Source organism: Vulpes vulpes, chromosome 9, assembly GCF_048418805.1.
Source record: "Vulpes vulpes isolate BD-2025 chromosome 9, VulVul3, whole genome shotgun sequence".
Classification (NCBI taxonomy): Eukaryota; Metazoa; Chordata; class Mammalia; order Carnivora; family Canidae; genus Vulpes; species Vulpes vulpes.
In genome coordinates this window covers 89,726,615-89,741,041 of record NC_132788.1, presented here as the reverse complement: position 1 = coordinate 89,741,041, position 14,427 = coordinate 89,726,615, and the positions used below count along the sequence as shown (strand labels likewise).

General features: G+C 39.0%; 1 protein-coding gene and 1 pseudogene across 1 annotated transcript in view; both read right to left on the bottom strand.

Moving 5' to 3' along the window:
• Positions 1–14,427, bottom strand: part of DCP1A (decapping mRNA 1A) — a 64,107-nt gene that overhangs the window by 33,168 nt on the left and 16,512 nt on the right. The window lies entirely within an intron of this gene.
• Positions 824–3,259, bottom strand: LOC112913293 (large ribosomal subunit protein uL16-like; annotated as a pseudogene).

Sequence of the window (14,427 nt, the reverse complement as noted above, 5' to 3'; positions counted from 1 at the left end):
CTCATCCTGTTTAATAAGCTTATTAATAAACGTATTAATAAAATTAGGATAGGTAAAATATCCAGATGAAAATTGCAAAAAAAAAGTTGTTTTAAGACATGATTACCAGATCTCACCAAGCCTGAAGTGCCACTAAGTAAAAGAAGCACCATTATTTTCTGTATTATCAAGAAAGAAAAACGTTGCCAAATAAACCAAGAATCATCACTGATTATAAGATACATTCCAAATGGATAGCAAAATGTGAAAAAAAAGTGTCTTAATTATTGAAAACCAAGTTCACCCATTAGCTAACCAAACACCAGAACCTCTACCAGTCTCTTGAAGTGTGAAATATGGAATTAGTTCTAATCAAAACAGACACCAGCTCCAGACCCAGTACATGACCAACACCGTTCCCACAGGAACTGGAAATGCCAGGGCTGGACTCTCATACTTCTTACTTTTCCTATTTTTTTCCCAGCATGGATGGTGTGACCACCACTAAGAAAATCCTCAAAAGACATTTGGTAAATAGGTAAATGAACCTTATCATTAAACATAACAACATATAAAAATGACTATTTTTTTTTGGATAAGATGGAGTAGTGATACTGAATATGTAAGCCAAAATAAACATAAGGACAGCTAGGGCCTGCTATTACCAGATACACCCACCATGACACTCACAGCCTGGTCCAGGGTGTACCTCCCTTCACACTTATGACTGGTACAGGAAGTGCAGGTATCATTATGTCTTTTTTAAAAATAAGCTTTTTTTTTTTTTTAAGATAGGAAGTAGGGTTTATTGGTGGGCACGAATAAGCAGGGAATAGTGCCAATTCTCATCAGTGCCGAGCCTGCCACCTGTCCAAGGGGTCACCATTAGGGATGTATATGATCCCACAGCCATCTGGGATGAGTTGCTTTTTAGCCATCATATCTTCAAATTCAATTACATTAAACTTAGCAAAGCTCTACTTCTCGGAAATGTGGATCTTCTGGTGGTTAGGGAACTTGAACTCAGCCCTTTGTAGGGCCTTCATCACATGCTCCTTGCTCTGCAGCTTGGTAAGGATGGGCATGATGACTTGGCCACTGTGAACCCTGACCACTGTGCCTTGGGGCTTTCCAAACGTGCTCTAAATATCTGTCTAGAGCCCATCAACCCCAGCACAGGACAGTATCTTGTTGATATGGATGACATGGAAGGGGTAGGGTCACACTTGGATGTGAAAATCATTTTGCCACAACTTTACACCAATAACTTGTTGGCACAAATTCGGGCAGCCTCCAGGACTTCAGAGGAGGGCCCATATTTGTCGGATACCATGTGGCCACATAGTAGGTACTGATCCACTTTTGCCTTTTTAGGCCTCAGGTCATAGATGCAGATCTTGGCATCAGGGACACCTCTGCAAAAGTGAGCCTTTGGATACGGCTTGTCCTTATGGTACTACTGGGTGGGGTGGCGGCCCACAGCCACACCAGGATCTTCCTTGGCACGACAAAGAAAGAGAGCTGGGCAGTTGGGGTGGCTCAGCGGTTTAGTACTGCCTTCCACCCAGGGTGTGATCCTGGAGACCCGGGATCGAGTCCCGCGATCGAGTCCCGCGTCAGGCTCCCTGCATGGAGCCTGCTTCTCCCTCTGCCTGTGTCTCTGCCTCTCTCTCTCTCTGTGTCTTTCATGAATAAATAAATAAATAAAATCTTAAAAAAAAAAGCTAAATTAAGCTTTTAGTTTTGAAATAATTACAGCTTCACATGCAATTGTAAAACACGAACAGAGAATATATGCATCCTTTGCTTCTTCCAATGGTAATGTTTTGTAAAACTGTAACGTAATATCATAGCCAGGCTTCTGACATGGATACACTCAATATCCAGAACACTGTGGCCACAAGGATCCCTTGTGCCCTTTTATAGTTACACCCTCCTCCCATCTCTAACCGCTAGCAAACACCCTAATCTGTTCTCCATTTCTTTAATGTCCTATTTCAAGAATGTTACATAATATAAATGGAACCATCCAGTATACAATTTTTTGAGATTGACTTTTCTGACACAATTCTCTGGATATTCATCTAAGTTGTTTCTTGCATCAATAGTTCACTCCTCTCTGCCCCCCCTCCCCTTTTTTTGCTCAGTAGTATCTTATGGTACGGATGTATCTGTTAACTATTTATCCGCTTAAGGACACATGGTGGGTTTCTGGTTTTTGGCTATTATGAATAAAGCAACTATAAATGTTCACGTGCAGGTTTTTTGTGTGAATGTAAGTTTTCATCTCTGGACTAACTGCCCTAAAGAACAGTTACTGTGTCATAGTAGTTGCATGTTCAGTTTAGTAAGAAACTCTTAACCTGCTCCCCAGACTGTTTGGGATAGTTTATATTCCTACCAGCAATGTGTGTGCAATCCAGTTTTCTCTGCATCCTGGCCAGCATTTGTTCTATTTTTAACTTCCTCCATTCTGATAGGTATACAGTGGCATTTCACTGTGGTTTTAGTTTACATCTCCCTAATAGCTAAGGATGCTGAACATCTTTTTATATGCTTTGTCATACATAATAGCCTATTTAGTCAAATGTCTGTTCATGTCTTTTGCTTCTTCTAATTGATTAAAAAAAAAAAAAAAGTTTATTTGGGCACCCCAGGTGGCTCAGTGGTTTAGTGCCGCCTTCAGCCCAGGGCATGATCCTGGAGTCCTGGGATCGAGTCCCACGTCAGCTTCCCTGCATGGAGCCTGCTTCTCCGAACTCTGCCTGTGTCTCTGCCTCTCTGTCTCTCATGAATAAATAAATAAAATCTCAAAAAAAAAAAAAACCCTATAAAAAATGTTTATTTCAAAGAGAGAAAGAGCATGAGTGGGAGGGACAGGAGAAGGAGAGAGAATCTGAAGCAGTTGAGTGTGGAGCCTGACACAGGACTCAATTCCATGACCTGAACTAAAACCAAGAGTCTGATACCCAACTAAGTGTGCTACCCAGGTGCCCTCTAATTGACTTTTTAACTGTTACATTTTATGAGTTTTTTATATAGTCAAGATACTAGTCTTTTGTTGGATATGTGGTCTGGAAATATTTTCTGTCTGTAGCTTTTCATCTAAATAAGGTCCTTCTAGAGTAAAAGTTTTTAATTTTGACAAGGCCCAATTTATCAGTTTTTCCTTTATGGATCATGATTTGGTGTCAAGTCTAGGAATTTTTAAACAATGGACACCTAGATCCAAATTTTTCTATGATTTATATACAGTTTCATATTTCAGCTGGTGACCCATTTTGAGTTAGTTTTTGTATAAAGAGGCTTAGGTTAAGATTCTTTTATTTTTGGTCCAACTGTTCTTGCATTATTTATTGAAAATGCTCTCCTCTCTCTCTTTTTTAAAGATTTATTTTAGAGAGAGGGAGAGAAGCACATGAGCAAGCTCAGGGAGAGGGAGAGAAATTTTAGCAGACTCCTCAGGCTTGGTGCCTGACTTGGGGCTTGATCTCATGACCCTGAGATCATGACCTGAGCTGAAATCAAGAGTCGGACACTCAACCAACTGTGCCACCCAGGGGTCCCTGCTCTCCTCTCTTTATTGAGGAATCTTTTGTATTTTTGTCAAATAGCAGTTGGGCATATTTGTGTGGGTCCATATCCAGATTTAGTTTATCTTATTTATTTATGCGTTTATCCTTCCACCAGTACCACGCTGTCTTGATTACTATTGCAATACAGTAGGCTTTAATATTGGGTAGAATAATTCCCCCCACTTTATGTATCTTTTCCAAATTGTTTTAGCTTCTAGGGCCTATGCCTTTCTACATAAATTTTAGAGTAAGTTTGCTTATGCCTACAAAAACTTTGCTGGGGTTTTGATAGAATGTGCTTTAAACCTACCAACCTATTTGGGAATAGGTGAATCTACGATGTGGAGTCTTTCAATATACAAGTATGGTCTAACGCTCCATTTATTTAGTTTTTTTTTTTTTTAATTTCTTTCATCAGTATTTTGTAATTTTTAGCACATAGATTCTGTACATGTTTTGTTAAGTTTAAGCCTAAGTAGTTAATTTTCTTTGTACGGATTATAAATGGTAATCTCTACACATAACATGCAGCTCAAACTCACAACCCTGAGATCAAGTGTCACATGCTCTTCTGACTGAGCCAGCCAGGCATTCCTAAATGGTAGTTTTTAGTTGTGACTAATTTTTGAGTGTTATTTTGTATCCTCATACCTTACACCAAACTCACGAGTTCCAGGAATTTGTACCTAGACAGTTCTCCTATCTGTGAATAACACTTTTATTAATTTCTTCTCTCCCCTTTCTATTCTAATATGTAGGCCTATTTTTCTTCCTTGCCTCTTTCTCAATCTTAGAAAACATTCAGTATTTCACTATAAATTTGATGTTGGCTGTAAGTTTGCTGTAGATGCTCTTTACCAAGATGACATAGTTCACTTCTATTCTCAACCTGGGAATTTTTTTTTTTAAAGATTTTACTTATTTATTCATAGAGACACACACACACACAGAGAGAGAGGCAGAGACACAGGAAGAGGGAGAAGCAGGCTCCATGCAGAGAGCCTGATGTGGGACTCGATCCAGGGTCTCCAGGATCACACCCTGGGCTGCAGGCGGCGTTAAACCGCTGCGCCACCGGGGCTGCCCTCAACCTGGGAATTTTTATCATAAATGGACATATGATTTTTTTCTTGTATCAAAAAACACAAAATATGATGTGATATTTCTATTTCATATTTAGTCTGTTGATATGGTGGATTAAACTGATTTTCAATACTGAGCCAACTTTGCAGATCTGGAATTAAACCCATTTGGGCATCATTTATATTTCTTTTCTCTGTATTGCGGAGTTTGCTAATATTTGGTTGAGGGCTTTTTTTTTTTTTTTTAAACCTAGTTCATGAGAGATACTGCTTTGTAGTTTTATTTATTTTTGTACTGTCTTTGCCTTGTTTGGGTATCAGAGTAATACTGGCTTTGTGAAATTAGTTTACAATTGTTCCCTCCTTGTCTGCTTTCTGGAAGAAGCTGTGTGTAAAAATTAGTGTTAATTTCTCTTTGAATTTTCCAGTAAAACCATCTGGGCCTGGAGATTTCTTTTTCTTTTAAATTAACTCCATTTCTTCAATGGCTAAAGAACTATTCACGTTATCTATTTTATCTTGGTTGAGTTCTATCATTTGGGTTTTCAAGGTCCATTTCTTCTAAGTTATCAAATAGTTTATGAAAATAAAGTTGTTCATAGCATTAGCTTATTGCCTTTTTAATGTCTGAAGAATCTATAGTGATATCCACTATTCTATTCCTGATACTGGTACTCTGTGTCTTCTTTTTATTTTTGTCAGTATTGCTAAAGGCTTACCAATTTTATTGACCATTTTTAAAATACAGAAAACCTAGCTTTAATTTTTGTTTTCATATTTTCAATGTCATTGATTTCTTCTGCTCTCATTTTTATTGTTTCCTTACTTCTGTATGTTTTGAGCTTATTTGCTCTTTTTAAGATTTCTTCAAGTGAGAATTTAGTAGTCTCTTAGCCAGTGTCACTTGTAGGGGTGGGAGGAATTCTCCTGGCTAGGCCACCTGGTGTGCCTCTCCTGAGGAAGGGAGCCTCTGACCTTCACAGACAAGACTGCTTCCCAGGCTAGATTGGTGATGTGATTCCCCCTCCACAACTATACCTCCCCTTCATAGAAGGGAGGGAAAGCACACCTTTGGTGGCCACTTACTGTCAGTAGGGATTCTAATCCTTCCTGTCAATTGTTCTGGGCTCACTTGATATTGTTGGCAGGACTCCTACTCAGTCTAGGAGAGGGATGAGCCTACCTGATCTGCCTTGTGCTGCTAGGTTAGAAGTCAATAAATATCAGGCCTGGGTCTCCTCCTTCTGTTGGGTGAGAGGGTTTTAAGACCCTGTTGTTGTGTTTTGCCAGTTTTGGGTCTTCCTCTTTCCACCTTCCAGAGTTCTTCTGATTCTCTCATGTTATTTCTGGGTTTTGTAGTTGTATTTAACAGGGAGAAGCAAGGAGAGACAAATCTATGCCATTTTGTTTGGATGAGAAGTCTCATTATGCACTTTCATGGAATGACTAAGTGGCTTATTAAAAATCAGAAAAAAAAAAGTCTTAAAACTGTAGCTAGAACTTAGGTGTTCCCACTCCTAGGCCAGTAGTCTTGACATCACACAGCCACTGCCTCATCACATGAAATGAATTTTTTTTATAGAAACAAAGTTAATGAGCTTCAAAAAAAAGTTAATTAGGCTTGAAGACCAAAGTAACACATAGAGTAGAAGTAATTAAGTTAAAAGTTACACAATTAAAGGATGACAGAATATAGGAAATATAATGCTAGGACAAGAAACTTTAATTAGGGGCTCCTGGGTGGCTCAATGGGTTAAGCATCTGCCTTTGGCCCAGGTTATAGCCCTAGGGTCCTAGGATCAAGCCCTGCATCTCACCCTGCTTGGTGGGGAGTCTGCTTGTCCCTCTCCCTCTGTCCCTTCCCCTGGCTCGTACTTTCTCTCTCAAATAAATTAAAACAAAGAAGAGACTTTAAAGATCCTTTTCATTAACTATTACTTGAAGTGTCAACATGTATTAATATATTGATATATATATATCAATTAATATACATTAATTGAAAAAACCAGTGAGAAGCTTTTTTAAAATTGAAGTATAATTGGGGGTGCCTGAGTGGCTCAGGTGGTTAAGCATCTGCCTTCAGCTCTGGTCATGATCCCAGGGTCCTGGGATCAAACCCCGCATCAGTTCCCTGCTCAGAGGGGAGTCTGCTTCTCCCTCTCCCTCTGCCCATCCCCCACCACCTTGTTCATGCTTGCTCTGTCACTCTCTCAAATAAATAAAATCTTTTAAAATAATGAAGTATAATTGATATAATATTGTTAGTTTTAAGTATATGATGTAATGATTTTTGTATATATTGTAAAATGCTCACCACAGTAAGTACAGTTAATACCCATCATCATGCACAGTTACAAAATTATTTTTCTTGTGATGAGAACTTTCAAGATTTTTTTTAAAGATTTTTATTTATGAGAGACACAGAGAAAGAGAGAGAGAGAGAGAGAGAGAGAGAGAGGCAGAGACATAGGCAGAGGGAAATGCAGGCTCCGTGCAGGAAGGCTGAGGCGGGACTCAATACAGGAACCCTGGGATCATACCCTGAGCCAAAGGCAGACACTCTACTGCTGAGCCACCCAGGTGTCCTGAGAACTTTCAAAATCTACTCTTAGCTATTTTCAAATATGCAATACAATATTATTAACCATAGTAACGTGCTATACTAATATTTCCATGACTTAACTCATTTGCAACTAGAAATTTGTATCTTTTTACTTTCCTTCACCCATTTTACCTCCTTACCCCTGCTTCAGGCAACCATAAATCTGTTCTCCATATCCATGAGCTTGTTTTTTCTCCCCTTAAAGATTCCACATATATGGGGCACATAGGTGGCACAGCTGGTTAAGCATCCAACTCTTGGTTTTGGCTCAGGTCGCCATCTCAAGGTTGTGGGATTGAGCCCCATGTTGGGCTCCACGCTCAGTGCTGAGTCTCAGGATTTTCTCTCCCTCTCCCCTCTGCTCCCCCACCCCCACGCTCTCTCTCTAAAAATAAATCAATCTTAAAAAAAAGATTCCACATGTAAGTGAGATCATAAAGCATTTATCTTTTTCTATTTATTTCATTTAGCATAATACCCTCAACGTCCATCCATGTTGTTGCAAAAGATAGTATTTCACTTTTTTAATGTCTGAATAATACTCCATTCTGTATATATACATTTTCTTTAACCATTCATCCACTGATGGACTCTTAGGTGTATCCATATCCTCACTGTTGTAAATACTACTACAATAAACATGGGAGTGAATATATCTTTTTAAATTACTGTTTTCATTTTTTTTTTTTGAAGAACCTCTAAAATGTTTTCCATAGTGGATGCACCTATTTACAGTCCCAGCAACAGTGCACAAGGGGCTTGCTTTTCCCCACATTGTCACTAACACTTGTTCTTTCTTATCTTTTTGATAACAGCCATTCTAACATAGGTGAAGTGATATCTCATTGTGATTTTAATTTGTATTTCTCTGATATTAGTGATATGGAGCACCTTTCCGTGTACTTGTTGGCTATTTGTCTGTCTTCTTTGAAAAAAATATCTATTCAGATCTTCTGCCCATTTTTTTATTTTTTATTTTTTTTAACAAACTTTTTTTTTAATCCTTTTTTTAAAAAAATAATTTATTTATGATAGACACAGAGAGAGAGAGAGAGAGAGAGAGAAGCAGAGACACAGGCAGAGGGAGAAGCAGGCTCCATGCCGGGAGCCCGATGTGGGACTTGATCCTGGGTCTCCAGGATCGCGCCCTGGGCCAAAGGCAGGTGCCAAACCGCTGAGCCACCCAAGGATCCCCCTCTTCTGCCCATTTTAAATCAGATTTTTTGTTGTTGTTGTTGTTACTGAGTTGTTACGAGTTGATATAATTTGGATATTAGCTCCATATTAGGTATATGACTTGCAAACATTATCTTCCATTTGGTAGGTTGCTTTTTCATTTTGTTGATGGCTTCCTCTGTTGTACAGAAGCTTTTTAGTTTGATATAGTCTCACTTACTTATTTTTGCTTTTGCTATCTCTGCTTTTGGTGTCAACTCCAAAAAAATCACTGCCAAAACCAATGTCCAGGAGCTCACTACCTATTTTTTCCTCTAGGAGCTTCATGGTATCATCTTACATTCAAATCTTTAATCTATTTTGAATTTATTTTTGTGTATGGTGTAAGATAGTGGACCATTTCCATTCTTTTGCATGTAGCTGTCCAATTTCCCCAAAACCATTTATTGAAAAGATTTTCTTTTCCCCTTGGTATATTCTTGGCTCTGTTGTTGTAAATTAATTTGACCATATATATGTGAGTTTATTGCTAGGCACTCTATTTTGTTCCATTGATCTACGTGCCTCTTTTTGTGCCAGTACCATACTGTTTCGGTTTCTAAAGCTCTTTATATCTTGAAATCTGGGAATGTGGTATCTCTAGCTTTTTTCTTCTTTCTCAAATATACTTTGAGGGGATCTTTTGTGGTTCCATACAAATTTTAGGACTATTTGTTCTATTTCTGTGAAAAATGTCACAGCAAATTTTTTTTTTTTTTTTTTTTTTTAAATTTATGATAGTCACAGAGAGAGAGAGAGAGAGGCAGAGACACAGGCAGAGGGAGAAGCAGGCTCCATGCACCGGGAGCCCGACGTGGGATTCGATCCAGGGTCTCCCGGATCGCGCCCTGGGCCAAAGGCAGGCGCCAAACCGCTGCGCCACCTAGGGATCCCACACAGCAAATTTTATATGAATTGCACTCAATATATAAATTGCTTTAGATAGTATGGACATATTAACAATTTTAATTCTTCCAATCCAGGAAAATAGAGTGCAATTCCATTGACTTGTGTTTTCTTCAATTTCTTTCATTAATGCCTTAAAGTTTTCTGTGTACAATAAAAGCTATTTTAATGGCAAATATTTTGTTTCACTCTGAATTACAGTCATTATATTCTACAAAAAACTTCATGGCGAATCACAACTTTAAAGTTCCCTTTTGGAAGGAAATTGGATTTTTTCAATTGTCATTATACAGTGAGTGTAAACATTTACATACAGAGTGAGTGAACGGCTTCATTTTATGAATGAAGATCATGAACATGACTGTTTTTCCTACCCTGTTCATAAGAGAAATTCTGGTGGAGAAATTCTCTAGTTTCACTAAAACTGCCCTTGACTGCTGGGCTCCACATATGGCGATGTGTCCTGCAGGTAACTCTGCACACTACCACCAGGTACCCAGGCTGGCTTCTGCTTTCTGAGCCATCATTCAGCCTGCTGTGAATAGTTTTCCATGTTTAGACCCAGATTCACAGCTCCTCTTTTTGTTCACAGGACTTCAAAATACCACCAAACTTCAAACAGAATCAATGTCTGAGGAATAACAAGTAATTTTGGAATATTTTACATGATGTAAGTAAATAGACTGAATTTAGCTTTGACAGCCCTTTGACAAGGAACACAGAAGAGATATTTATTAAACATTATCTGCTGCAGGCTCTTAGTTATGTTCCTATTCCTCACAGCTAAGGATTGCTCTTACATAGAGTAAATCAGATTGGGCTCTGAAAAGACTCCATATATGGCAATTAAACACAAGTATCTTTCTTTAAATATACCTCTTTCAAGGCTGGCTAAAGAACCCACAAAACACAAGAATCCGAATACAAGATTCCAGTTTTCCTCTAATGGACACACCCATACAACTTATAATAATGAAAAATTTTATGATATGCAATATGCCAGGCTCAGAGAAGAACACAACATTTTCTGGGCTAAACAGGGGCATTTAGTAATGTTTTCATAGGGAGTTGCAAACCTAGCTCTTAAGCAAGAATTTCATATTGATAATCAAAATAAGCCCAACAGAGCTGTCAACTTATGTTGACAAAACTTCACTTACATCCTCCTTTTTTCCTTTGAAGAAATACACTATAATTTAGAAATAAGACACATGCCTTCCACTCTTGTACATTATCAAATAAACTGCCAAGAAAGAGCCAAACACTTTCAAAGGCATGTTTGCAGAAGAAATAAAGATAAGGAAGCCATAACGATAGCTTAATGGGTAAAGGATAAGAGTCACACTCAATTCTGCCAAAAGTAGACCTGTAGAGGTTCAGACACGCATCCAAGAATCAGCTCTGTCTGCCAACATATCAAATGCTCATACATACAACTGGCAAGAAGGCCCTGGGAGCTGCCCCTGAGCCTGTCACTGTTACTGGTGAGGAAAGACAGACAAGTTTCCAGATAGCTAAGACCATGGAGGACCTGTCCTTAAGCCAAAGCCAAGTATTCCTCCCTCAAGAGAACTTCCACTCTAAGGCCCAATACATTCTGTGAATAATTCATTTGCTGAAACATCCTGAAATAATTTTCCTTGATTAACTACAGCACAGAAGATTTAAGGATTTGACAATACAGTATTATTTTGCTCTGGCAAATAATAATGGCGTCCTGATTTATAAATGGCTTTTCTCAAGATGAAAGGAAATTAGATATTGGACCCCCACCATATAGTGTGGCTGTTAACAGCTGTCGCAGTAAGTCATGCTGTACAGACAGGCAAGTCACTGAAGAATTAGGGAGTGTGGTAGAGCATCTGATTATCTTTAGGTTGTACTTCCATGAAAAATACCAAAATGTAGAAAAGACTATCCAAAATTAAATGTTTCCTTTGCTTTTTAAATGACAGCATCTTTTGAAAGTGTGAAAAACAAAACTGACAAAGAATAAAAGTATTAGATCACTTAATATTGAGAAATTTTAAAAAGCTGAGGGGTTAAGTGTTTTCCATTTCCCAGGGAGCCCTCTTTAAGACCTAGCAGCCTATTATGATTTGATGTTACATCTCATTCTACTTCTCATCTGGAATGGTATTTGGCATGCACAAGATCAAGAAAATCCAAATTAATTTGGAGCCTTTGTAAAAATCCCTTGAGACTAAGATACTGTGAAATGTCACAAAAACAGAGCTGGGAATCACTCTCATGCACATGTTGTCTTTTTGATTCATTTATTATTTAGATCTGACCTACTTTTTAAAAGGATTTGAGGAGGTTGGAGATTTTCTCAGTATGGTGCCAAGCAGAAAAGGGGGTTTGATAAAAGCTTTTTGGCAATGGTGTTAAGAGTTATAAAATTTCTAAAGACGATACTGACAAAGATCCCTTACACTGGGAAAGAAAAACAAGAAATGTGCTTTGAATGTAGCCAAAACATTTACTCTAGACATAAGGAAAATCCTTCTGATTATAAAACTAATGTAAGAATGAAATAGATTATATAAATATAAGCCTGTCCTAGCTAGTAAAAAAGCTGGCCAGTGAAAGCAAATGCCTCTGCCTGGACAGATCATTTCCTTTAAGACAAGAATAACCCTGATAGCTCCACATCAACATTAAAAGTGTCAGAAAGAGAGAGAAGAGAAAGCTCTGAGTGGAAGGTAGAACACATGCATACAGGACAAAGGGCATGGAGCCAAAGCCTGACTAGCCTCAGATTCTGACAGACCTTGGCAAATGGCACACAGGCAAGGAAACTCCATGAATCTGTATGTAGGGCTGGTAAAGGGGATTCAGCTACCTCAGCAGCTTACCTGTTCTGCCCAAAACACTTATCTTAAAACATCAATGAACACTAACATGGTAGAGAAAGAGTACACTTTCTAAAATTTAAATTGTGATGTCTATTTATCAAAAACTGATTAAAAGACATAGGCCAAGACATTTTAAACCGCTATTCTATAAGCTCTTTGGTTTATTTTAAAATCTGGTATCCCTCTCTACATATCAAGTCTAAAACTATTTACCGGCAACACCGCTTCCACAGTCCCTTCTAAGGTTGTAATCTTAGTATAGGATTCAGACATATGAAATGATCACTGAATTTTTTTGGGGGAAATTAGGAAAATAAACCCAAGAACATCATAACTAACTGATCATTACTTTTTTTTTTTAAAGATTTTATTTATTTATTTATTCATGAGAGACACAGAGAGAGAGGCAGAGACACAGGCAGAGGGAGAAGCAGGCTCCATGCAGGGACTCCAACATGGGACTCGATCCTGGGTCTCCAGCATCATGCCCCAGGCTGAAGGCGGTGCTAAAACCGCTGAGCCACCTGAGCTGCCCGACTGACTGATCATTCCTAATTACAAACTTTCTATTCTTAAATAATGGGCCACCCCAAATAAAACAGTGAGTCACACTAGGGTTTTTATGTGTGCTGCCAGGGTTTATTGCCACAACTGCCACACAGTACTTGCCACTCCTTTAGGCAGAGCCTCCCCTACATGTGCACTGACTATGGGTATGCCAAATGCTGGACCTACTCGACCCCTAGTAGTCTATGCATCCGTGTCCCACACAGAAATGATCACTTTATAACGGGACTACAAAAGGTGGGAACAATGGTCCCTGGCCTCCATGGAGTCTTCTGGGCTCCCCAAAATCTACACATAAGGCTTCAGGAAATAGTTCAGATAGTGTTCTAGAAAAAGGAGTTCTTCCTTTGTCTCCTAACTTCTTTCCTACATATTTTTCTATCACTTTACTAAGATATCATCCAAACCAGGGCTATACGGCAAATGCCCATGAGAGTCTAAGAGACAAAGGGTGTGGTGGGATTGGACGCACCCAGAGCTCCCGCTGACTACCAGTGCTTGCAGGGATGCAGGAGCTGTGAGGCCCACAGCCGTTTGCTCACAAGAAGGAAAGCTAGAAATCCAGGTGTGTGTGTGTGTGTGTGTGTGTGTGTGTGTGTGTAAAATATCCTTATTTTAAAATGTTGGTAGCAAATTCTTATCCCATGCCTTCCTTTTAATTAAAAACAAAAATCAAAAACCCTGAGCAGACCTGGAAATAGTGACTTTCTAAGTAACTTAGATTTGCCTGGAACCTCCAGGGGACTGAACCCAAAGGGCTCAGTCTTGAAGTTTCTTCTGCCCACCCAGAATGGCTTCAAATCTTCTTGGATTAGTGGTTACTCTATGTTTCAATTTTTACCTCCAAAGTGAACTTGTGTAAACATAAGATGAAAACCTATTATACATACATATTAAGAATACATTTCTGCCACTTAGCTGTAAGTAACTGTTGTTTTCCTTTGCTAGTTCTCAAAAGAGAAAACATTCATCATTTAAAAGAGATAAATGGTGCATGCATTGTTGACTTTAAAATATTTATAAGGGGATCCCTGGGTGGCTCAGCAGTTTAGCACCTGCCTTTGGCCCAGGGTGTGATCCTGGAGTCCCGGGATTGAGTCCCACATCAGGCTCCCTGCATGGAGCCTGCTTCTCCCTCTGCCTGTGTCTCTGCCTCTCTCTCTGTGTCTCTCATGAATAAATAAATAAAATCTTAAAAAAAAATTATAACTAGGATTACACCAAACACACATAAAAAAATAAAACTGCTTTTTACCTGACAACTTGAGGGGGGGGGGCGGGGGAGGGGGAAGCCAGTACTTAATGAGATACACTGGGAAGAGACTGCTTCGGAAATTCTGAAACGTTCAGGACTAACAAACAAAGTTAGCCAGAAGGTACCTAGTAAAGGTTCCGCTAGAGGCTCTCCTAGAACACTCAACAGAGGCCTACAACAGATAGAAAGCAATACAGACATTTGAAACATCTGACCTGACAGCATCACCAGGTCAGCCTGCAGTCCAAGTCACTCTATGTTTTCATGGTGTTTTTACCTCTTCACTCTACGAATGTGGCAACAGTGAGGCTCTTTCCTTATCTTTGTCCAGAAGGCCAGATTAATGCAGTTGCCACAGATCCTTTCTCCTTCACTGATAACAGAGTCA